Source organism: Bidens hawaiensis, unplaced genomic scaffold (genome assembly GCF_021521415.1).
Source record: "Bidens hawaiensis isolate Kalapana, Puna unplaced genomic scaffold, B.hawaiensis_p1.1 tig00024856_1, whole genome shotgun sequence".
In the NCBI taxonomy this organism is placed as follows: Eukaryota; Viridiplantae; Streptophyta; class Magnoliopsida; order Asterales; family Asteraceae; genus Bidens; species Bidens hawaiensis.
Window position 1 is genome coordinate 115,942 of NW_027493946.1, and position 27,520 is coordinate 143,461.

General features: G+C 34.5%; 2 pseudogenes; both read left to right on the top strand.

Moving 5' to 3' along the window:
- The first annotated feature begins 45 nt into the window (after positions 1–45).
- Positions 46–5,199, top strand: LOC143570248 (cucumisin-like; annotated as a pseudogene).
- A 1,559-nt stretch (positions 5,200–6,758) lies between these two features.
- On the top strand, positions 6,759–10,776 carry LOC143570249 (cucumisin-like; annotated as a pseudogene).
- Positions 10,777–27,520: the final 16,744 nt, after the last annotated feature.

The following is a 27,520-nucleotide window of genomic DNA, read 5'->3' on the forward strand; positions in this document are numbered from 1 at the left end:
TGCCGGTATGTATTCGGTTATGTATGTTGTGGAGGAACTTGGCTTATGGTGTAAGTTGATATTTTTATTGCATATGGAAGTTACGGGTTGTGTAGGTTAATTTATACAACATAATAATCTAATTCACATATATTTATCATATTCAGTGTTCTCGATATTAAACATAATATTTGAGATTTGGTACCATTTACTTTTAAGATTCATGACAAAAATGCACTGTTAGGTAAATTTCACAATTTTAGTTTAAAATAAAAAAATTAAATAATAATAAATTGTTTTGTAACCTACTGTTAATAACTAATAGTTATTATAAATGAAAATTGGATATGTGACTAATATGCCCTTTTAATTAATAATTTAGAAAATAAAAATGAAATTATGTGATTGGTTGGAATGACTTCTCTCATTTCTCACATTAAGACCACTTCTCTTTTGAACTTAAGCATATATATATATATATATGTTAATTATATACACATTTAATATTTTTAATGGAGTTTGTGGAGTTTTGTTGTTGTGGAATAAAACGGGGTTTTTGAGAAAAGTTTATGATATGATATGAAGATGATGTGACGGTTTGTATGAGTTTATTGTTGTAGATGCTCTCATTAAGGCATATTGCATGACAGCAAACTCATCGGGGCAAGATACTATAACACGGAGAGAGCCGAACACAAAGGGCTGTCAGCACGAGACATCGATGGCGATGACACACACATTGCTTCCATCGTGGCTGCACGTGTGGTAAACAATGCAAGTTTGTTAGGTTATGCTAACAGAACAGCTAGAGGCGGTGTACCTTCGGCACGTATAGCCGTTTACAAGATGTGTTATCATGATGGGTGTGCATATTCTGATATTTTAGCGGCTTTTGACGATGCAATTGCCGACAAAGTTGATATTATTTCATTTTCGGCTAGAGAGTCTAACCCTCTAAACTATTTCGAAGATCCTATCGCTATTGGAGCTTTCCATTCTATGAAGAATGGGATTCTTACATCTAATTCTGCCGGAAACGATGGACCTGATCCGGGATCGATTACTATTATGTCACCTTGGGCGTTATCGGTTGCTGCTAGCAGCATTGACAGGAAGTTTCTAACTAAGCTTGTGTTAGGCAACAAATGTGACTTATGAGGTGAGAAAAATTATATTATTATTATTATTATTTGAGTTTGATTCTAATACAAATTAAAATAGCATGATAACTATGAGAAAAAACACTGTAATTATATATAAAACATAGTGTAATAATAGTGTAGTGTAATTACAACAAAGTGTTATTATAGTGCAGTGTAATTAAATTACTTGATTTTCAATTTATTATTATTTACTGTATATATGTGTAGGGACCTACGATAAACACATTAAATGGTGGGATATATCCGATAGTTTATGGTGCATATGTGCCTAATCTATATCTATATTATATATAAAACATACAAGGAAGACAAAACGGTAATTTATCACTATTTTGTCTTTATGTAAAATTAAATGCAATTCACAATCTCCGGTATTATCATTAACTTTCTGGTGAATTTCGACTACAACCGTCTCCCTCCTTTCTTTGACTTCAGTTGCAATTTGCAATCAATATCTAATTAATTTAATTAAATCATTTCGTCTTCATCACAATTAATATAGATAGTGCACCCTCTGGGATACTTATATCTCTTCCAGGCAAACCTCTTCATCTAAACTCAACAATCGGTTTCTTTCTTTGTTCCTTCGAAACCTATTTATTCATCAATTTTGTTACAGTCTTTATGTTATACTTTGTCCTGCTATCTTATGCACCCCTTGTGAAAATGCTTGAATGAATTTGCAGCATCAATTTGATCATACGCTATAGAATGTCTTCAATTGATTATTTTGTGCAATAGTTTACTGCAGCATGTATGGTCGGTTATTCAAATATTCATATGTATATTTAGTTATTTATGTGTTCTTTTATACAAATATAATTCTATACAAGTGGAAAAAGGAGTTCATATGCTTCTTGAAGAGATTATTTGTGTAATTTTTGAAGAGTTTATGCATTCTATGGTAATCGACTGCTATTTCAAAAGGTTGTCTTTTTGCTAAATCATAGCTAATTTTTCTGAAGGCATATATTACCCAAGCATGTATTTGTAAGTATATAAAAATATGTACTTTATGAATCATGTTATCCTTAATTTTTTTTAAAAAAAAATTAAATAAATCCTGATTGTTTTATTTGTTTATATTTATGTTTAAAGAGTTGTGTGCAAGTGTGGCACTTAGTGAATGGGAGAAACATGCAGGGTCAAAAGTTATGTTACTTAGAATGAATCCTTTGAAGTATGCATCTTTGGTAATCTGTTTTCAATCAAGAATTACTTGAGTTAGTGATATTGTTTATGATAAAATGCTTTGTTCTTTGTTCAAGTTACTTGAATTAGTGTATAATTACTTTTTGGTGTAAAATACAAACATGCTACAACATACAATATAATACCCAAAATTTATATTTTAACCACGCTAATAAATAAATAAATAAATATAAAATCATCAAGTAAGGTGAGGAATTTTAAAAAGGCCTAAGTTGAGGCTTTACAGTCTCCTTAGAATCAGATTTAGAGTTCGGGATATTGCAACTTGTTGGAATAAAGCTTATATTAATTAATACCCGGAATTTGATAAAAATAACAAATAAACTATATGAATAAATATATTAACTGAGATGTCATGGCAAACACATATAACAAATTGTGATTCATGAAATAACATATATAAACTAAACTTGAAGATAAGCATGAAATAATATTTGGAAATTTCGAAGCCCTCGTTTTGACCTTGGCGTTATAAATTCATGAATCCTAAACAAGTTCCATCAAACCCTACCACTTACTCCCTTACCACCGATAGTATACCACCATTTTTCCTCCTTGCAATCTAGCTGCTTCTGTTTTCGCGACACTAGGTAACTAAACGAACCCACTTGTGATTTTGATTTTTTTTATCCTACCTGTACGTCTTATTATTATTGAATACGATTTTTACAATGCTCAGTTCTAAATCCCAATAAGCGCATCGTTGGTTTCTTTTCGATTCAAATAAGGTATGCAAGAATCGCCCTACCTATTTACTCCTCAAATTCTTGTTCTGTGAATGTCGATCCAAACGATTATTAACATGTTTTGACTGCATGAACAGCCTAGTTGCTGGTGCAAACCAACACCGTTCGAGTTCCGCGTTCGATCGGTTCTGTTTAGAAAAACCGACTAAGTCACCGTCACCGAACGACACGTTCTCGTGCGCCACCGACGACTTTGTCCGACATTAGAGGTAATAATTTTATCCTCACTCAGCCGTGTCTTGACATGAGTTGTTTCTTTCTGTTTAAACATGAACCAAATTCCGGCGACTGAGAAACGTAGTTGTCCACTGTGAAGGGGTGTTTCCTTTATTATCATGCTGGAAGTAAAGTTCGTCTTTTCAAAGTATCATGTTTTAAAGAATCTTTTTTATCAAACCCACAAGGAGTAGTAAATAATAAAAGAAAAGAAAATTTTAACAGTCAGTTTGGGCTCGGGCCGATGAATAATATCGACTGTATTAAATACATGTATTTTAATTTTTTGTATTTTAGAAACTGTATAAGTAGTAAACCCCATATGGTAACAAATTGAGTTGCTGCTTGACTGAGTTCATCATGTATCGCCGCAGCAAAGCGCGGGCTCGCTGCTAGTATTAAGAATGGATCTACATCAGATGACTCTAGGTAATATGAACGATTATATTTACAAGACATCAACTTAACAATTGCAGATCCTGCATAGCAAATTCCTTAGACCCCGATTTGATACATAATAAAATTGTGGTATGCGAGTTTCAAGACACGGTACATGCGTTAAAGTCAGGTGCAAGTGGTGTCGTGATCGAATTTCCTGATTATAGCACTGGCGATTTCTCTGAAAGTTATCCTCTTCCCACAACATACTTGAGTGGCAAAGATGGAAGCATGGTTCTAACTTACATAAAACTCCACCAGGTAAGTATATACCAAATGCGTGCATTGCTAATTACTTGTGTACAATCCCCAAAGTACATGTAACAAGATTTAATTTTGTTACTGTGTTGGATATATATCAAAATGATTAAAACTAAATAATTTAGAGTGTTTATCTTTTAAATATATTTGTTTCTTTTTTATTTTCAATTATTAAATAAATATGTAAAGTACAATACTACCCTCATGTGCCTTGCACATGAAGGCCAGATTTAACGAGAAAAGTTAACTGGGTTAGGGCTAAAGGACATAACGTGATAGGGTTTTTAAATACAAAGGATGTTTTTTGTCATTAAGTTTGTTAAAGAATAACCACTGAAAAATGGTACAAACATAAATGACCACTTTTGATATTCTGTCTTTTATATATTTTACACTTTTGATATTCTGTCTTTTATATATTTTATGTGTAGTCTGATATAACCGCACCTGGAGTGGACATTTTAACCGCATGGTCAGAGGGTACAACCGTCAGCAAGCAAAAGGGAGACACACATGTTGTCCCGTTTAATATTTTCTCCGGGACGTACTTCCATGTCGTGCCCTCACGCCACTGGGGCGGTTGCTTGCGTTAAATCATTCCACTCGACTTGGTCCCCTGCTGCTATAAAGTCGGCCCTTATGACTACAACCACGCCAATGAGCCCTACCAAAAATACCGATGCTGAATTTGCTTATGGCTCAGGCCCATCGACCCATCAAGGGCCGTTCACCCGGTTTGGTTTATGACGCGGGTGAACTAGATTACGTGTCATTTTTGTGTGGCCAAGGTTATAACTCCACCACTTTGAAAATCGTCACTGGGGACTCAAGCGCTTGCTATGGGACCACTAATGCAACCGTGTGGGACCTAAACTACCCTTCTTTCGCTTTATCGTCTAAACATTCACATAGAATAACCCGAACCTTTAGCAGGACGGTTACTAATGTGGTGTCAATAGGTTCTCCATACGAGGCCCGCGTGGTTGCACCATCCGGGATGGTGGTGAAGGTTAACCCGAGCAGTCTTGTGTTTAAAGCAGTTGGTGGAAAGCAGTCGTTTGTGATGACAGTTAATGCGAAAATTAAAATCGAGAGCTCTTTCGGGTTTGTTGGTTTGGAGTGATGGGGTTCACAAGATTACAAGTCCGATAGTTGCGTTTCGTAATCTTAAAGTACATCATTAGTTCATCGTTTTATTTTGGTTGAAACATGACATTTTTTCTTATGTTTGATTTGATTTTGGATCTTGATTTTGTAGTGAAACATGACACGTGAATAAATAATGTTTTATTTATAAGTGTTGATAATGTTAGCAAGAGAATATATTAAATCAACAAAATCCAAGTAATTATAAGTCGATGAATTACCAAACCTATATTTATATATAGAGGAGAAACACAATGGAATACAGTCATAATACAATTATAGCACTAAATACTTTGATTGTTAAATGATGATGATGAGCACATGACTTGCGCCCATTCAGGGAACCGCAACACTCGGTCTTAAAATACAAGTGAAACTAATTTATCATCAACACTCAAATACAAGTAAAATTGCGTTCCCTCATGCAACACTAGCACTTCTTTGTTCATGCACATGAGTGGCAACAAAGAGGTTGAGGAGATCGGCCTTTTTCAGTTTTAATTTTCTTTTTGTTATCTTGTTTCATTTTTCTTTTCTTTATTTTAAATTAAATTATGTTATATTTAGCTATTTAGTAACTTGAATAAAATTTTAGGGTATTAAATAAATTAAAAATTATTTAAGTTTTTGGAAACTTTTCTTTTTTTTTTTTAATATTTTGATAAATTTCAATTTACAAATGCGATTTTGTAAAGCATGGGATCCATCTTTGGCAAATGTCACAACATATGGCAAGGCACTGTGTAAAGTCTCATTAAAAAATCAGATTAACTGACACATAAATGAAAAAACCGGTACACCGAACCTAACCAAAAACGATCGACCGGTATAAATTTTTCTTTTTTTTTGAAAACTGAAATTAATGAGTAGGTTATGGCTAATCATATTTACATTCCCGATAAAACCAAACATAACTGAGATTTAGTAAATCCATTGTTAATTGAACCGACCCATTATGCAACATCTACAAATGTCAAACGGTAAAGCTTATTTTTTTACAATCTTAGATGTCTAACACACAACTAATTATTACACAGTTAAAATATTCACGTCTAAGCTTTCAACCCAATTATGTTGTTTTGAGACATTTTAATATAGCTCAAACATTTCATGGCCAAATCTAATCAATGGTAATCGACTATAACCCGAATCAACTTGTAAAAATGATAACCATAACTAACTTGTTATCATTCTCCAGCTATCTGAAAACTCAGTTAAGTTACGATTTTGGTCAAAATCGACTCAAGCTGACATAATTAGCATGACGGGGACACATATCTTTTCTTGATTGGCCAGACTTATCGAAAATCTTATTGAGAAATATCAAAAGAGCTATTTTAGTAAAGTCAAACAGTCAAAGGTTATTTTTGTTAACTAACCAGGTAAACAAGGATATTCCACTAATCTTCCCTCATCGACAGCTCATGACGTGCAGGATACTTGATTAACATTATCAAATGGGTGAATTTTGAGATAACCATGAGGTTAAGTTGGATATATATATATATATATATATATATATATATATATGTATGTATGTATGTATGTATGCATAAACAAATTTCATTACTATCTGCTTAACATCTTCTTCGAATCAATGGCGTATCCCGTATCGAAACTGTTCCTGTTACTCACAGTTACATACTCTTTCATCTTTAGTGACACATTAGCTGCTGACTCCAATGATCTCAAGGCATTATAATTTCTCTTTCATTATCAAATGTGTTTTTAATCGTTTTCGATGTTTTGGTTAGCATGATAATATTATTTGTGTTTGGCAGACGTACATTGTGTACATGGGTGACCTTCCAAAGAGTGAATATTTATATTCAGTTAAAGCACACCACACCAACATACTTCAAGAAGTTACTGGCAGGTAATTAACTATTATTTACGTGAATTAAAATGTGCTCCCTTGTATATATATTTAACAACACGTACTAATATCTTTGATAATGTACTTTTGGCAGCCGGGCATCGGAATCTTTACTTTGGAGCTACAAGAGGAGCTTTCGTCGCCAAGCTGACCGAACACGAGAAAAACCAACTAGCTCGTGAGTTTTTTTTTTGGAACGCCATATGTATTATAAACATGGACCAAGTGTCTGTCCTAGAGAACTAGGCCAAAAACTCCGAGACAAAACCACATACAAATAACAAAGAACCGGAGCATTCGATCTATTTTTCGACCAACTAAACTCGTGAGTTAATTGTTCTAATTTAGATAATTACAAATTAATTTCCTTGATGGTTCTAAAAAAAAAAAGATATGAACAGTCAACTGTTGAAAATTAAGTTTTTAAGTAATGTTAAGCATCACAAGTTAATTACATAAAATCTTACTTTTTATGAAAAAAGTTTCATGAATAAAATTAATGTAATATAACCATGCATATTATCGTTTGCATGTAGGCAAGGAGGGTGTGGTGTCAGTATTCCCAAGCCGCAAAAAGCAACTACACACAACAAGATCATGGGACTTCACTGGCTTCCCTCAAGATGTCAAAAGAGCACCTCTTGAGAGCGACGTCATTGTCGGCATGCTTGACAGTGGCGTCTGGCCGGAATCCGATAGTTTCAAGGACGATGGATTCGGTCCTCCACCATCCAAATGGAAGGGGTCATGTGATTCCTCCAATTTCACTTGCAACAAGTAAAAACACTCAATTCGTTATTAATTCGATTGTGCCAACTATAGATAAATCTTCTGACCGTTTGACTAACAGTTTTCAAAGTTAGACCCATCGATGATAAGAAACTAAGAATATCCGTTTGTATATTTTTCAAACGGATATTCTTACAAATAGTTTTCAAACTTTGACCTTTTTTTTCTTATTCTTACAAATAGTTTTTTTTTTTTGGTGGATGGCTCTTTGATGGTTCAATATTATCTGGTTGTTAACATTAGTTATGGCATATTATACGTTGTCTGACAGCAAACTCATTGGAGCAAAATACTACAACACGGAGAAATCCAATCGCGGAGGGTTTTTGTCAGCAAGAGACACCCAAGGTCATGGCACACACTGCGTCCACCGTGGCTGGACGTGCAGTTAACAATGCAAGTTTGTTAGGTTTAGCTAATGGAACAGCTAGGGGTGGAGTTTCGTCAGCACGTATAGTTGTTTACAAGATATGTTTTCCGGATGGCTGTGCAGATGGTGATATTTTAGCGGCTTTTGACGACACAATTGCCGATGGAGTTTATATTATTTCACTTTCGGTCGGAGGGTTTGACCCTCTAAACTATTTCGAAGATCCTATCGCCATTGGAGCTTTCCATTCTATGAAGAATGGGATTCTTACATCCAATTCTGCCGGAAACGATGGACCTCTTCCAGGATCGATTACTAATATGTCACCTTGGTCGTTATCGGTTGCTGCTAGCAGCATTGACAGGAAGTTTCTAACTAAGCTTGTGTTAGGCAACAATGTGACTTATGAGGTGAGAATTATTATTATTATTATTATTATTATTATTATTATTATTATTATTATTATTATTATTATTATTATTATTATTATTATTATTATTGCTGCTGTTGCTGTTGTTGTAGTCGTCTACTCTTAACTGTATACATGTGTAGGGACCTTCGGTAAACACATTCGATGGTGCGGTTCATCCGATAGTTTTTGATGGATCAGTGCCTAATATAAAGAAAGGATATACATCAGATGACTCTAGGTAAAGTCATCAAACTTATAGTGACAGAATGTTGTCCAAAATAATTAAGGACATTCATCAGAGCCATTTTGCATAGCAAAACTAGCAGAATGTTGTCCAAAAATTTTAGTTTTGATTTTATATACATAACATTTAGGTATCAAAAACTAATAAATACCGGCAATCGCAGATTGTGCCTGCAAAATTCCTTAGACCCAACTTTGGTACATAACAAAATTGTGGTATGCGAGATTCTAGACATTAATGTAAATGCGTCAAATTCGAGTGGAAGTGGTATCGCGATCAAAGTTGATAATTATTTCATTGGAGATTTCACGTATAGTTATCCTCTTCAAACAACATACTTGGCGGCAAAGATGGAAGAGCTGTTCTAAGTTACATAAACTCCACTAAGTAAGTCTACCAAATGCTTTGCTAATTACTAGTGATTTCAATGGACAGTTTTAATTTTTGTGTTTAATTAAACACCAACTGCAAGCATCCGAAGAAGTTACGAAAATGTTGACAAAGCCGCCCCAACTGTGGCTTCTTTCTCGTGGAGAGGCCCGAACATAATCACACCCGATGTTCTCAAGGTACATGAGATTAAATATATTATCTAAAAAGAAAAAAAAAATACTATGTAGTTACTTGTGTTAACATTTTATATATTTATTATGTGTAGCCTGATATAACCGCGCCTGGAGTGGACATTTTAGCCACGTGGTCAGAGGGTACAACTGTCACTGGGGAAGAAGGTGACACCCGTATTGTCCCGTTTAATATTATTTCCAGGACTTCCATGTCGTGCCCTCACGCCATCGGGGCGGCTACTTATGTTAAATCATTCCACCCGACTTGGTCCCTTGCTGCCATAAAGTCGGCCCTTATGACTACAGCCGCACCAATGAGTTCAATAAAAAAAAAAATGCTGAATTTGCTTATGGCGCTGGGCATATCGACCCGTCCAAGGCCATAGACCCAGGTTTGGTCTATGATGCAGGAGAACAAGATTATGTGTCATTTTTATGTGGCCAAGGTTATAACTCCACCGCTTTGAAAACCGTCACTGAGGATTCAAGTGCTTGCTCCGCAACCATTAATGCAACCGTGTGGGACCTAAACTACCCTTCTTTCGCTCTCTCGGTTAAACAATCTGGTAACATAACCCGAACCTTTGTTGAAATATATTTTCCTTTGTTGTTTCATGTTATATTTTAAGGATATTGGATCTGGGCCAAGATGTGTATGATTGTGGGCTAAAGGCTTGTGTCAGACTCTGGACATATTGGGCTCAAAGCCCATGACTTGAAGAGTATATATCGTCTTCTGTCATCTCAATTAGGTGTGGTTCTTTATGTTCTCGAACATTCAGTCTTCATCTTCTCTGCTCATCAAGATACTTCTCTACATCATATGATTGCTATCTCGCTCGTTACTATCAATCTTCTTCAGGTTTTTAGTTTCATTAACTGATTTTTCTTAGGTTATCTACGTGAGAGATCTTTCATCTTTATCTGAGTTAGGGTTTCATTGAATCAATGATTTGTTTTGTTCTTTGTAATTCTGGTTATCACTTTCTGTATCAAAAGCCCGTACATGTTGTCTCGTCTTGTTTTCTGTTTGCATTATTTGCTTTCTTGTAGCAGCGTTTTTTGGATAAACAGTTGTGGTTTGGTAATAAGATTTTGATTTACTATTTCTGACAACCTTTAACAGGACGGTTACAAATGTGGGTGCAACAGGTTCTTTATACAAGGCTCGTGTGGTTGCACCATCGGGGATGGTTGTGTAGGTTAACCCGAGTAGTCTCGTGTTCAAAGCAGTGGGTGAGAAGCGATCGTTTGTGGTGACGGTCGATGCGACAATCAAATCGAAAGCTCTTTCGGGTTTGTTGGTTTGGAGTGATGAGATTCACAAGGTTACAAGTCCGATAGTTGCGGTTTCTTGAAGAAGATATTTAGTTCATTGTTTTATTTTGGTAGTTGATCTTGATTCTGTATTAAAAAATGACACGTTAATAAAAAATTGTGTTATGTTATAACGGTTGATACGTGTTTTACGTCAGTAATCGTAGGTGGGATTTCATCTTCACACTACATCGCATCGTGTTTTACGTCAGTATGTTTCTTTAATTTCGTGCGTTTTGTTTTCGTTTAGGGTTAAAGGTGTTTATTTTGTAGGCTTGGTTTCTCTCTAATTCACCATTTATTTCTTGAAGACACGGAGCACCAGCTGGAATGCGATGCCGTATCGGTTCAAAACAGCATCATGTATTTTGAGCTATACAGTATAATTTGGGGCTATTTTTTCTCCACATATTTCAGTTGATTGATTTTTGATTGTAAACTAGACTCGCATTTCATGCTGATGCTCCCCAATATAGGATCTATTTAATTGTAACATGAAATTGATGCATGTAACTCGGTAGCATGTATGTTAAGGGCTTTCATGTTTATGCGAGACCGCTAGCAAATTGAGGAACTTAGCAGCCCATTTGAACGAAATTCAAACTACAATCTGGTTTGGTCATTACTCTTCGTAGGTGCTTGGGTTGCCAAAACTATAAGGTATTTGTATCTCTCATTCACAGTAGCTGCAAATTTGTACATATTTACATTGCTTATTGGTTTTGCTTTAATTTGCTGCCTTAATATGAAAAGGTTGTTAGGCATCTTAACTAAGTCCATGCTGTTTACCTAGGGATTATATTGATGGCACAAGTGGATTCTTCAAAAAAGGTACCGTTACATTTTGTAAGTGATACGGTGGCTGTTTTCCTTACGAATTGCTTTCTTCTTTAAGGTTTGTGGCTTCTTAAATTACACTTTTAGGATGTATTCAGGTGAAATTAAAGTTGCTTGAATTAAGATTTTGGATAGTGTTTTTTGGGTGCACACCATATGTTCGATGAAATGTCATTTGTCTTTGTTGTTGTTAAAGGTTATGGCATGTGCATTTTCTTTGAAATTGGGATTCTTGAATTTAGTGATACCTTAATATTTTTATTATTTGGTTTTCTATGGTCGTGGTAGAAGCAAGACGATTGCATTTTCTGCCGTATGTGCTTAGATTACGACTGTTGCAGGATTCTATTTTGGAACACCAGGCGGCGGGAGATCAATCAGCCAACATACACAGATGGGTAATGCCATCTTACCATGATGATAATCTTTTATGAGTTTTAGGGCCAAACTGGACTGAACCACTTTTATGTGAAATTGCAGGTTCTTAGGAGGATGTGAAACCCAGACGCATAAACAAATCAGTTGGAGCGATTAATTATAGGTAAACTTTCGCCGACTTAGGTTTCAAGTGCATATTTTTTCTGTTACGATCTAGAAATGCAAAACATAGCTAGCAAATCTGCAACATCTGTGCTTAATAATTAAATAGATCTTTGTCACTATAGACATTTCTTTAGTAGAACAAAATTTATAGGATAAGTTGAGGTGGCAACAAAATTTGCAATATGCTAGGTAAGATATGATCAAAATTATAATTGCTTGAATTCATTTATACTTGATTAAGTAAAATTAGAAAAAGACGTTTTTCAAATTGAATCCTAAACATTATTTGTCGGTTATTGCAAGCAAAAACAAGATAGCAGTCAGCAAGCGAGCTTCCTTGGCTTCTTTTAAAAACCGATCAGATGCAGTGTTGGAGGGAATATATTTTGTGAGTTGATGGTCATTGGACCTTTTATATTCTTTCTACAAGACGAATGTGCAAGTCATCTTTATATATGTATAATGTGTATGTAGCAAACAATATTGTATAAATACAAAGGTGGTCATGTTTTTCTTACCTGCTTCTGAGTAATTATGTTAACCAACAAATGCAAATACAAGCTTTAATGGTGTAAATGAACTCTGATCATATCAACGAATGTAACTCAGCTAAACTACTAAGCAATTATCTTTTATGACTGAGTTTAGATGCTGTTACGGTTTCACCCCAACCCCGCAACGCGGGGGGTCTAAATACTAGTTTTCTTTTATTTTTTATCATTACCAAAATAATTAATAGACACTGTGTTACCATCTGTTTGTTCATGTTATTTATAAGTTACTCATAATAAATTCTAATAAGGAAAAATAACAAATAAGTTTGTATCTTTAATGCACCGTAACCTGAAATTCAAAAGCATACTTAAAGTACCCACTATTTTACTAATAAACTCAAAGAGCTAAATATAAAAATTATGCACGACTTAATCATTCGTTGGTCTCAATGTAATTAGAGTGTTCCATTTTAGCTTGTTGTCTCTTGAAACCATTGAACTTACACATATGGTATGGTTTTTAGAGACAATACCTGGACCCGAAACCGAACCGAGTATTGCCAATAACTAATTTTTCAACAACCGGTTATACCCGAACCCGATTCCATGCTCAGAATCAAGCATTTGAAAAGCCCGATTTGTGCACCTCTAGGTCTAAAGTTCTAATAAAATACATGGCCGAAAGATGTGAATAATGAAAATGGGCTGTGGGCCGTGAAGTGTGATGAGGTCATTATCAAATTCGGCCCATTTTTAGTTTTATGAATATATGGTTTTTTGTTTTTTTACTATTTATTAGTTATTAATAGTTTAGAACTGAGAACTTATCATCATGTTTTTTTTTACTTTGAGATGAGATTTAATTTGTGGTTTTTAGACTTTGATAGTTCAATGTTTAATGCATTATAGGTATGAAAATTGTTGCATCATTGCCGACAAAGATGTGCAACTTCGAGACCGATCGATTTGGTAAGGATAAGAACTCGTATTTATTTCCGAGTATCAATTTGTTTCAAGCAGTTGAGTATGAGCCTGAAAAGTACCCACGATTCGAATTCAAGCTTAGGCAGGTTCGGCTGACTCAACTTATTTATATCCCTAATTATAAGTATATTATCTAAAATCAATAGAAAAGTAAAATATAGTATCCAAAAGCCAATGATCCCTAGTCCAAATGGTTAATGTGAGACACCGTAAGGCTTCATTCAAAAAGAGAGAGATCTCTTGTATAACTTTTGGATGACGAGAAGCTGCTGGTGTCAGAAGCATTGGATGGCGAGAAGCTGCTTATATCGGAGCATTAGAACGACATGCCATCTATGACATGTTTAAAACTTCATATAAGGATGTGAACGTACCTTTACCAATTTTAGGCAAGCGGGGAGTCTGCAATCTGTGGAACATGTCAAGAATTCGACATCACCTTCGGATATATGCTCTATGTGATCCTTTAAACCTTTTGAACTAAGTGGTTGTGTTCAAAAGACTATGAATATATAGTTCAAATTGGAATCAAGAAACAACTAGCTAGTTTGTGCGTCATTTTTTTAAAGCATTGTTACAAACTTGGTGTATAAGCAAAAAACAAAAAAAAGGAAAAAACTAACAACACTGTATAAGCAAATTGTTTATAGATAATCGTCGGAAATGAGGGCTGGCCCAGTTGGTGTGCCAATTGCCCGATTGGGCGATCGTTCGTACAGAGCCCATTAATATCCCAGGGGCTCACAACTTTAAAATCTTCGACATATAGTAGTTAAATTAATAACTAAACTCCTATTTTTGTCAATGTGGTTTGGACATGTCGTATTTCCTCCAAAAGGTCTTTTTTTCTCTTCTGTCTATCTCTAGGGCTTCTAAAGCTTGCCATTTTGATCCACTTCGTTAACCGCGCCAATATTTTTCAAATCAACCAAATGGTAAACCATTTAACAACAAAATAAGCGAAAAAAGATATTGAGCACGTTTCTCTTGCTCACCACAGGAAATGTAGCAAAATTCCTGATGAGGATGAGGATTAAAAAGAGGAAAGAAGATGTTGAAGGAACATACGAAGATACGAAAAGTGAAAAGGAACCAATTTTGTTTGCTCATTCTTCTAACGTTTACTGATTTATAGTGAGTAAAACACTAATTTATCTGTGTAGTTAAAATTAGGCTTAAAACAATGTTTAGTTTGTTTACCATCTCTTTACACACACTTATAGAAATCTCCACATATCTATTATTCTTAGATACAACCGTCATATTGCTTAGCATCCGAATAACCAGGGGAGGACCTAGGTGGTTTTTGATGCCGATACAGTGTCAAAACTTGGGTTAAGTCATAGGGGTGACCGAAGTAATTGAGGGTGATCGCGCTTAATATATATTTATCAATATTTTCGGACGAAATCATGAAAATTTACCTTACTGGGCGAAAAAGGCGGTGATCAAGGACACCCCGCACCCTCGTAAGTTGCGCCCCTGCGCGCGTCCCCACCCGATATATTTATTTACTAGGTTATAGCCCGTGTAATACACGGGTAGTTAAAAAAATTACAACCAAAAAGTTATATTTAATAACATATGTAAGAACATATAGCTTAATTAAAGGATATGTGAAAATCATGTTGCTTTAATATAATAGTTATATTTTTCAATATATGGACTTAAACACGACCGTATCGCATGCCATTTTGACACCAACCTGTAAGAATTTGTAACATCCCGGTTTCGCGTAAACGTCTTTGTACATAAATAAAGGAAAGCCCCTTAAATTAAGTTTTACATCAAGTTGTCACTTGGATGAATCTAGAGGGTCCGTAACAAAACTTTGGTTCACTAGCTTAAATATCAGAATGTAAGTGACTCCATGCCCTACTTATTAGGGCTTGTGTCCGTGATCTCCGATGGGCAACTCCTGAAGGCATTTGACAATCATCAGGTAATAGTCATCCTTCGCAGATCTTAATCCGATCTACCGTGTCAACGATTGTTCATCAAGTGGACTTGAAATCCGTGGATTACTCAGGTCCTTAATTTGGTCATATATAAGAATTAATCTTCATTCTAAAATGTATAGATATGTGAATTATCAGTTGTTGAATTTGCTTCTGTCTTATTTTCAATCTTGTTTTTAACCCTATAAATGCAAAATAGATATAGATTTGATATTATCTGTGCATGTTGTAGTAGAGTATTTGTGCATATTATAACTGTAGTATGTTTGTAGTATTTGTGTATATATAATTGTATATATATAATTGTATAAGGGTATAGATTTGTTGTATTAATTTGTGCGTATTATACTTGTATATATTCGTAGTAGTTGGGCATATATAACACTGTATACCTTTGGGTCCATATAAAAGTAAGTCGTTGAGATTCAACCAGAGGTCGTATAATTAATTTATCGACTCAAATTAATAAAAATTTTGGGCGCAATCTGAAGATTTCAATGTGCTCATCGGCACCACGACAGAAAAAAATATTTGATGAAATTTAACTTTGGGTGGCAAGGTGTAGCTTTGTTATGAGACATATATGTATATGTGTAGGACCTCTTATTTAAGAAGGTTCGGTCCATGGATTTTCCTTCCTTTTGCCGGAGTATTTGTGCATATTAATTATAACTGTATATATCTGCAGTATATTTGCATTTTATGACTGTAATATTTGTACATAAAATATAACTGTATAAAATTGTGGTATTTTTACATTTTTATTATAACTGTGTATATTTGTAGTCTTTGTGCATATTATAACTATATACATCTGTGTATATGTGCATATTGTAGATGTAAGATCTTAATTTACATTAAGTTAATAAGTTTAACAGTCATTTGTGAACAATTAAGTATTCTATTTACTAATTTCACCAATCAGTAGATTAATATCTTTTCTATAAGCTTAATAATATAAATTGTTACACGTAGGTTTTAATCGCTTCATCAAATTCGTTAATGTACAAAAAGGAATGTTTTAGGATTTGTGCATTTGCATTTCGTTGCTTTAATGATGGACATGTTTGGTCATTGTTGCCCCTTGCAACCGCTCCGCACCTACAAAACAATAAAAACAATCCAAGTTATAAACGAGCGTCGCGCCTAAAAATGAAATATAAATATGATATATGCATGATATGTAGTGAAAAATGAATGTTTAAAGTATTATAAACGTGCCTAAAAATGCAACTAACCATTATTGTAATTAATGGATTTTATACGAGCTTTGATTGTTCATCAGAATCTTCATTACTTCGAAAACAAGCATGTGCGAATAGATATGGATTTGATGTTAATATGTAGTATAACTGTACTATATATTCTATTCATCTTTAGTATTTGTAATATCTGTACATATTTAATATTTGTTAATCTTCATCATACCTTTGAATATCTTCTCTGGAAGTTAAAAGTAGGTTTCATCAATCCATTAATGTACAAAAAGAAATGATTTTAGATGTGTGCATTTGCGTATGATCATGTAATCCTTTAACTAGTTAACAAAAATCTTATTATATATATGTTTAGGACTCATTTATTTATTTATTATTAACTTGTCATAACTCATATTGCAGATCACTTCCTAATTAAATTGTTGATCTCCAGTAGCAACATGAAGCTAACCTTCCGCATGAGGCAGCGTCGTCTTCGCAGTCATGCAAGGCGAAAAGGTTATCAAATCGAGTTCTTTCTTTAACGTTAATATCTTTGTTATCAGATTAATAATATAAAGTAATTAGGATATCTTTAGGATTATACATTTTCCACCATTATATGTTATTGGTAGCTTATTAATATTCATTCAACGCGTTAATTAAATTTGTTCATTTTTGTTGTCTGCTGTTTAGATTTCATGAGAATCACAATCACTATATGTACATGTTTCTAATATACTTTTCTTGTCTAGATATGGTCTTGTAGCTAGTCCGGTCTGCCTAAAAACAAAATTTTTCGTTCGATTTAGATTTCATGCTTAGATTTCATCAGAATCATTGTTGTTTAAATTCCCCTTTCAGCTCGCAATCAATCAGCAATGACGGAAGCGCGATATCTACCTGAACATATTATCCAGCAAATATTTCTTTGAATGCCTACAAAACCCTTGGTGCAGTTAAAATGTTTAAAGCATTGGAATCATGTCATTTCAGATCCTAATTTTATAAAGTCCAGAGCACGACGGGCGCTTCTTCTCCCTAGCCTACCTTTTTACGCCATAGACCGTCGAGATGAATCAATGTTCAAGCTTGCCTCTTCTGAAATTAGCCTAGAAAATTATAGAAATATTACCATTGTTGGCTCATTCAAGGGATATTCCTTTTAGTCCTAAAATATCGTAATCATAATCGCCATATGATCCTTTACAACCCGTTGTTAAGAGAGTTCAAGACGGTTCCTGATCCACCGTCATTTAATTCACTTAGTACCTATGTGTATGGATTTGGTTATGGTACAAACAAAGATGATTTAAAGATTGTTAGATTAACAAATGGTTCCAGCATAGATTCAAAATCTTATGAGGTTTTTAGCCTTAAATCTTGGTCATGGAGCACGCCTTTAGAGGTAATCGGGGACTATTCTCGTTTTAGCGATTATTCAGGTACGTTTGCAAATGGATTTTTGTATTGGCAAGCAAGTAGCAATACAAATAACCGTCATTTGCTAGTGGCTCTCGATATCAAGAAGATGGTATTTTCAGAGATAGAATTTCCGCAGTTTCGTTATTCGGTTCGTCTGGGTACCTACATGGGCCGGCTTTGCCCTCGTTATTTTTTGAATGGGTACGAGTTAAGGGTGATGACTGAACATACATTTGGGAAATCACGCTTAGTGTGTCGGTTCGGATCATTCTCAGGCTTAAGATGCATGCTTACATCCTTTTGATGATCAGGATAATTCATGTATTTTAGATGATGGAAAACTGCTTATCGCGGTACCAGGGAAACCCGTCTTCTATGACATGCTTAATGATTCATACAATGAGGTGAATGAGTTGATGAAACTTTATCGAGTTGGGAAGATGCAATGTGTAGAATATATCGAGAGCTTGATATCGCCATAGGATATATGCAATGTTTGATCCTTTGTTGTTTTTTGAATTTAATGGTTATGTTCAGCAAGACTATGAATATATAAGGTTGTCAATTATTAATAGTTTAGAACTGGTTATCAAGAGAAACTATAGTTGGTTTTTATGAAGTTTGTACCGAGATTAGATCCTATATAATGTTGTTTAATTTTAGTAGTTCAAGGTATAATTCAAATTGCTGCTATATTGGTTTTTATTAATCTCAACTATCTCATTTGGTCGATGTCGGTCTCAATTAACGAATTGGCTGTTGACGGTCCCAACTTTTAACGTATTTGTCCCGACAGTCTGCGACTAACGGAATCCTAACACCGTTAGTTGCAGGTCGTCGGAAAAACGTTTTTGTCAGAAAGGTCACATTTTTTTCCAGAAAACACCACCCGAACACTGCCACCACCACCAATTGACTCATCACCGACCAACCGCCACCACTTGAGCACCACCAACCGATTCCGATGATGGTTATAAGGTTCCGACAACCTCAATAATTGGGGATTTTACTTGAGAAAGGTTCAGAAAGGTCCGATACAAAGTTACAAAGATGTTGGGACAAAGATGTTTGGGACAAAAATGTTGAGTTTTCCGGAAAAATATGTGAGTTTTCCGGAAAAAAAATGTGAGTTTTCCGGTCAGCGACCTGCAAGTATTAGTCACGGACTTTTGGGAACAAATACGTTAAAAGTTAAGACCGTCAGCAGCCAATTCGTTAGTTAGGACTGACAACGACCAAAAGGAGATAGTTGAGATTAATAAAAACAACGTACCTTTATTTTATATAAATTGATACGTAGGGATGGATATCTAAAGTTTTAATAAATAAACACATGGCAGGAGATGTGATTAGAGGTGCACAAATCGGGTATTAAAAAAATCGGGTTCGGGTATGGAACCGGGTACGGGTATGACCGGGTATTGGAAAACCGGGTATTAGTAATAACCGGGTCAGGTTCGGGTTCGGGTATTTGCATGAAAAACCATACCCTATGTACCGGGTCCGGGTCGGGTATTGAACCGGGTTTTCATTACCCAGGTATTTGAATACCCTATTTTCGGGTATTGAAAAAACCCATTTTCCGGGTATTTGAATACCCTATTTATAGGTATTAAAAAAACCAATATTCTGCAGCTTCTGTTAACAGGCCTACTTTTGTTTTTTTATTATAACTCCATTTTTTACATACAAACTTCAAAGTTCATTCAAACATATGTAAATAACTAAACAATGATATAAAAAAACATATATTTTATGTGTTTTAAATTGTTGTTTGATATATCAAAAGACGTTGCTCTAAACAAAATATTTATATCAAATATATGCTTCAAAAAAGATCCGTTGAAGAACGGCTATAGTCTGTGGGTAGCCATACAACCATTGTCAAGTGTCACACAGACAAATGTGCACAAACACTAATATTATGTATGCAAAAATCCCGGTTCGGGTATGCAAAAAACCCGGGTTTCGGGTATTATCGGGTTTATATCGGGTACGGGTTCGGGTTTCAGCATTGAAAGTCATATCCTATCCGTACCCTACGGGTAGGGTCGGGTTCGGGTTCAGGTATAATAAACCCGGGTTTAAAAAAAACTGGTTTCGGGTTCTTTGTGCACCTATAGATGTGATCACGTGAATAATGAAAATGGGTTTGTGGGCCGTGAAGTGTGGCAAATTCGGCCCATTTTATTTTTATGAATATATGCTTTTTAGTTTTTTACTATTTAGTTATTATTAATAGTTTAGAACTAACTAATTATGATAATTTTACTTTGAGATGAGATTCAATTTGTGGTTTTTGACTTTAATTAATAGTCAATGTTTAATGCACTATAGGTATGAACATTGTTGCATCATTACTAACAAAGATGTGCAACATCGAGATCGAGTTAAAACTTATAAGGATAAGAAGTCGTATTTATTTTCGAGTATTAAGTTGTTACAATCGGTTGAGTATGAGTCTGAAAACTACTCACGAATCGAATTCAAGCTTAGGCAGATTCGGCTCGACTCGACTTATTTATATCCCTAATTTATAAGTATATTAGCTAAAAACAACCGAACAATAAACTAGTATCTAAAAGCCACTGATTCCTAGTTCAAATGGTTAAGGTGAGCGAGGCATTGAAAGACTTCATAGAGAGGTATCGGGGTCAAGTACTGCCTATGACTAAATAGGGGTTATGATTGTTTTTTTCTAAAGGCGATATCTAGTACTCAGAGAATGAAGATGATCAGGGGACCAGTGGTTTATCAGCGATTCAAATAGTCGTTAAATTAAACTAATATCTACAAAAAATAATTGAGTTATTATAGTAGTATTATTTTTTGATGATGTGCAAAGACAAGCGTGGAGCAAATCCCAATGTAAATCTGGCGTATCACTGTGTGTTTAGTCAATTGTCTTTTAGTGCATTGTACTTGTACTTTAGTTTTTATCCATAAAAGAAATATTTTATTAGCATGTCCACAAATGTTTATTTAGTCATTGGCTTGTTGCTCCTAAATAAAAAATATATGTAATTTGTATTAACGTATAAAGTTAACAGATGTCATATAGTGGGTTTCCTAAGGGTGTCCTCCAACCTTGAAGAAGAAAGATGATCAGATGTGTTAGTTGACAATCAATAATCTAAATTAGTTGTTAAAACAAAAAATATGTTATGCTATCTTTTTATTATTGTAATTAGTTTGAGACCCGTCTATTATACGGGTAATTTTTGAAATTACAATATTTAATAAATAATCGATATATAAGAAACAATAAACATATTAAACATTATTAGTACACAGTCGTTGTATAATAGCTTTAAAACAACTTTAAAGTAAAAGATTACTATAAATATCAAATATTTGAAAAAAAAATAGGAAGTAAATATTAAATTAACAAATTTTAAAGCATAAATTTTAAGAATGATAAATATTATTTTACTATTTTAAATTTGTTAAAAATGATGAGGTTTAATGCGAGAGTAACAAGTGGCAAAACTTATAGCTTTTTATTAGAGGGTATAGATATAGATAGATAGATAGATATCAAATATTTGAAAAAAAAATAGGAAGTAAATATTAAATTAACAATTTTAAAGCATAATTTTAAGAATGATAAATATCATTTTACTATTTTAAATTTGTTAAAAATGGTGAAGTTTAATGTGGGAGTGACAAGTGGCAAAACTTATAGTTATTTATTAGAAAGTATAGATAGATGGTGTTTTAGGTTAAATTAGGTATTTAAAATTGTGCTCTACTATTTAGGCTTTTAGCTTTATATATGTCATTGCAAAATAATAATTAAAAAAAACAACATAGCACCGTTTTCACATCGTTTATTATTTATAAAATATTTACAAAATGACATTGTTTCGACATTATTTTTAAAATCCTTCGCTAACTTCATCTGTTGCTAAGTCAAACTAAATGCTTCTATGCCATTTATTATATAGAATCAATGTTTACCTGTTACAACGTTTATCATGATTTCAGACGTGTTAGCCAAAAGTATAATATTACAGCCCACCAATCTAACTTAATGGTCTGACTGGTACCTATTAATCCAGACTCATGATACAAAGATTTTTAGATTTTACTTAAGGCTGTTATAAAACCTTTAATCCTCTTTAAATTTGTCAACGCGGATTTATATGTATATAGGCTAAGGGTAATGGGGTTTGGTTGAGCCCAAGTGAACCAACAACTTCATGATGCGTGCCCCTAGACCAAGCCTCAAATGGTGTAATGGTCCAGGTGAGCCGGGGCTTGGTTGAGTTTTTTTTTAATACTATATCCTAAATAAATATTAATACATAAAAATAGCGTTTTTAATTTTTTTTCGTCAATTCCTTCCGAATACGATCTTTTTCTTCCTCCATTATCGCTTGGTCGGATGGCGGTAGGTGGCTAAAGTCCTTGGCTAGAAATTCCAAACTCCTCATCCGGTTTCTATTATGTTTAGCTTGACCAATCGACTCGAGACCAATTGACATTCTAACAATCTCTTTTCCGAAGTCGTGATCGGCGGTTCTTTTCCCACGTTCCCTACCCGGGGGGCGGCTAGAGCCTTGCTCTTTCAAATCGCCCTCGGACAAGTTTAGGTCGAAGTTAATTTGAGTCTCCGAGCCGCTAGAAGAGACGTAGGAGCCGGACTCGCTAGTTTTCGTACGTTTAGCCGATTCTTTTCCGACATCCGCATCCAAAGTAAGTAACATAATCCATTTCGAGCACTTCTTAAGCGCGTCCCACAAGCAGCGCTCGTCAAACGTCTTTACCATCCCGTACTTCCTTAACACCTCCGCTTTCCACTTGTCGCAAGTGAATTGAAAAACTTGAAGATCATCGGACCCACTCTGTCGCATTCGGTTTGCATTTCGGTTATGTAGGTTGGTAAATAATCCTACAAACTTACGAATATCGGACCACTGACCCGATATCATATTATCGGTTCGGTCCCTACTCCCCACTTGCTCATAAAACAATTCCCGAACTTTGCTCCAAAATACTCGACGTTTATGAAAGTCGGCTATAAAAAAATAACAAAACTTGAGTAAATTGTAAACAAAAACTAAAAATTTAAATTAAAAAAAAATGCACCAAAAAATAATTACCCTCGTTTCGATCTTGAGATATCTCAATCCAAGCTCTAGCCAACGCTAATTTTTCATCCTTTTTCCAAGGAGTAGACTTTCGCTTCGTCACAGCCGGTGTCGATGAACCGCCCGCTTCTCCGGTTTTATTCGTTTTCTTACCTTTGTGAGAGCGTTTTGTGGGTTTATCCGGTCCCGGTTGTGTCTCCGAAACGGAAAACTCGGGTTGTGTATCCGAGTTTAAAAAAGTCGTGTTTTGAGATGCCATTAGATCTTGAAAGGCCTCGTCAGACATATAGTCCAACCCCTGCATCTGAAAATTGAGCGTTGTAGTTGAAATTTTCCGAACCTGACATGATTTTTTAACAAACTTTGGAAAATTAAATGAGAGATATTAGTAGAAATATTGAGAGAAAGAGAATGAGAATGAGATGGGTGATTTTAAAAAAAATGAATTGTGATATTTATAATAAGTTTGAAATTTTTTTTTATTATTTTAATAGCCCAATGGTCACCCATCAACCAAACCAACGGCTATATTCTCCACGCGGACTGCCCCGCGCCGGCCAACCGCGCCCCCATCCTCGCCAGGATGGTAGCGGTATTCACGAGCCAGGTGGCCACGCCGGGCCTCCGCGCCCCCCATCCATGATTCCACTACCCTTAGGGGGTGTTTGGTACAGAGAATGGAAAAAGAGAGAAAATAGAAATGGAAATGGAATTGTAGAGAAAGAGAATTGGTATGGAGAATGAGAATCATTTCTCTTGTTTGGTACACGAGAAAATAAACAGAGAACTCTTCCATACCCAACCCCACCTCCACCTAACCTGATACCACTCACCACCGCAGCCCCACCACCACCAGCACCACCACCACAGCCCCACCACCACAGCCCCACACCACCAGCACCACCACCACAGCCTTTTCTTCAACCACAGCCCACCACCACCGGCTGCCGCCACCAAATCCCCTTCTTCAACCACAGTACACAAGAAATTAAAAAGATTCAAATTTTTGGAACATAAAATATAGAAAAAGGAGGCTCATATCTGTCATCACTGCCTCTTTGGAGATTTTGTGGGGGTGGTTGTGGTGGCGATGATGATGATGATAATCAGAAGCCACCTGCGACCACCGCCGATTTCCACCACCACTGTCACCCACCTGCGACCACAATCACCCGACCATCTGAAAACCCTAACCTACCACGAACCACCACTTGAAACCCTAATCTCCGTTCACCCGGACCACCTGCAACCTACAACCGGTTACCATCTCTGTGTTCACCACTGCGAACGGCGGAGACGGGGTGGTGGTTGCAGACTTGGAGACGGGGTGGCGGTTGCAGACTTGGAGACGAGGTGGTGGCCGGAGACGAGGTGGGGACATGCTATGAGGAGGCTGCTGAGAAATGGATTTCTCTTTGTTTTAAAGAGAAATGGAATTCTCTAGTTTTAGAGAAATAAAAAGAGAAATAGAAATGAAAAGTGGAAAACAAACAAAAGAAATATTTCTAATTCCATTTCTCCCTAATCAAATCCCTCTACCAAACACCCCCTTAGGATTTACAACGATGACAACCTTTTTTTGATGTATATACCGTTTTTTCTCTTTCTAATATATATAATACATAAAGAATTAAAGTCAAATACATTCAAGAGGATCTTTGTCTTGGATTTAATTGTAATTTACAAAAGACATAACAAGCGAGGCATGAACTGTAGTGTCTATTATGATTGAGTTAAGCCATATTTGTTAATGATGTTTGACATCATATGCACATGCTATTATCTTGACTCGGTTAATGATTAGAACTTAATTTTTATTTTATCAAAGTCTAAGAAACTCGTTCTCAGGGAAATTAAGCCGTGATGTCATAATATCATAACGTTATATTTACATGTCATGTGAAAACAATACTATATATAAATTTTGGAAATTTTGACATGATTCATGTTGGAAATCAGATCCAAGAATACGAATACGAAATTTAATCTCAACCAAGATCTACTCTTTTTGTTTATTATAATTTTTTGACACAAATTACTTAGTTTTAACCATTTGTTTTATACTAAAATAAACCATATTAATTTGACTCAAAACATAAACTTGGCATATTCAAACTCAAACTTCTAGACATTCAAACAAACTAGATATAAATTTACGAAACATTTAAAAACTAAACAGTTAATTAATTATTTTAAACTTTAAAAGTACTCATTCAACTTTCACTTTCTTTTAAAATCGGCATGTAAACTTTATTGATGACAGATTTTAGGGTTCCTCGTCACTTGACATACCAAAGTACATAACCAAATTACGTTTATCAAAGTGGATTACAAATGTTATAAATTCAACCATTCAAGGGATGCATGGTACTAAAATTTTTTGAATAAAATATTAGATGTGGATATAAATATGAATATGCATTTTAACCACTATAATCTTCGTACTTGTGGATCAAGCGTGTTAAAAATGTAGTAACTTTGAACTAGCTTGTAAAGTCTTTTATGAAATTAAGTTCGAACCCATGATTTTTAATAATTTATGATAGTTACAGATGACCTTCTCACCTAATGACATCTGATGTTTATCCCTATTAAATGATATGTGTTTGAGTTTCACGAGATTTTAAGTATGTTTATGAGTGCGTTCTATTAATGTGATAAAATAACAAAAAATGATAATTCACATATTCTACAATATGCCAGCCTATAATCATGCCCTAATCCAAGCTTCTCTTATTAAAAGATTATTTATATTTATCGTAATTATTATTAAAGGATTTGTCTCATCTTATTATAATTGCAATAACATATTCTATGTTTGTAATAAAAAAAAATTTAACTACTTAATGTGACTTTTTTCAAGGAAACATACGTTAATTATGCTTTCTATCCAATTAAATCTTTAATATTTTGATAAACTTTCTATTATATATATAACAATTTGAAAGGTTTACGGAAATTATAAATTGTACAGCATGTTGTTGATGTAGTATCCACCTTAATTGCTATATCCTGAATGATGTACACATGCTTCCAACAAAATGACATATCCTTTTTGAGTTTTGACCATTTGTGTCCATGCACTATTACTTATATTCAATTTTCTATATAAAAATAAAGACTTTAATCAACTTAAACAAAACATGTATTAATTATATGGTGATTATTTTACTTTTAGTTCTGGTAACCAGGAACGACCCAATTCACGTCTACTTGTCGTCATAACGCCCGGTATTACCAACCTTTGTTTTTTGTTTTAATTTCGGTACAGTAACAAATGTAACTGAGACCGGCTCAATTCACGTCTACTCGCCTCCGTAACGCCCGGGTGAACATATGTCGATTAATTTTACACATGTTATCTTTTATATCTTGAGTACCCCAGACGGCTAGACCACATGTCGATTAATTTTTAAGTTTGATTATAAAATTCTTCGTTACATGTATGTTTTAAGTCGTGTTAGCATTTTTGAATGTTTACGGGGTTGTTTGCTTTGTCACAAACCCTAAACAACATTCAAATCGACCGCCCCCCGCAACGCGGGGGTTCAAAATTCTAGTTCTATATACATTTATTAATTTAAGTTTGATACTATAATTGCCAACATAGACTTTTCTGAGTATAATATTATTTATTTAGTTAATTTCCGGTAGGTCTTAGAATTACATTTAAAATTCGATAAAACGGCATGAATGTGACATTTCACTAACTTTATATATAATTAACTTTCCGATGGATCTCGACAAATAGCATGCAAATGACGCAATAATTAACAAAAACTGCCGACCATGCACAAATTAATATATTTTAAACGGTATACATAATTTAAACAGTATATCATTATTTTAACAATTATTTTTATCTCTATTGTTATCTAGCTGGTAAAAAGAAAAAAAATTAAAAAAAGTTGATGCATAATTAATATCAAATTGTCTAGAGAAAAAACATAGTGGAACACAATAATAAAAGAAACTAGTGTAAAAAGGTAGGTTAGTAAAAGTAATTAATTTATATCAGAATCCCATGGCCTTAAGATCAAAGATCACGAGCTAAAAAAACTTTTTTTTTTAAGTTTACGATTACTTTTATATTTATTTTTATTTTTTAATATATAAATTTATATAAAATATAATATCAACAAAACATTTATGAGGTTAAATTATTTAAATATACCTACTGTTTTCTTTTTGAAATAACTATTCTTATATACCTTTCACATTAAATATTTTGTAATTAATAGTACACACTCCAAAT